Here is a 402-nt window from a genome sequence, read left to right as displayed (position 1 = left end):
TTCCTATAGCATAGCGCATAGCTATATAAAGATTATAAAAAGTATTTTAAATTTTAAAACTTAATTACAATGATTTTGAGTGTTTTTTTTAATCTTTTTTCTATTTTCTATTTTAATATTTCATATGATCAAAAGTTAAAATATTGAAATTTGTAGTCATTACATTTTCTTAAAAGATATTCATATATCACAAAAAAGTATATAAAAATATTCAATAATATTATTATTTTTTAAATATGTGATAAATACCCTAGCATTACTACTCTGATTTCTACCTTAAATATTAGTTTTCTATTTAATGTTAGCTCAAATAACAATAAAGGTGGTATTATTGCAATGCTTAAATTTTATTTTTCACATATTATTTATTTATTTTATTGTTAGAGAGACACTCAAACATCG

Source organism: Arachis ipaensis, chromosome B03, assembly GCF_000816755.2.
Source record: "Arachis ipaensis cultivar K30076 chromosome B03, Araip1.1, whole genome shotgun sequence".
NCBI classification, from domain to species: domain Eukaryota; kingdom Viridiplantae; phylum Streptophyta; class Magnoliopsida; order Fabales; family Fabaceae; genus Arachis; species Arachis ipaensis.
The sequence above is the reverse complement of the archived record's forward strand: the minus strand, read 5'-3'. Positions refer to the sequence as shown.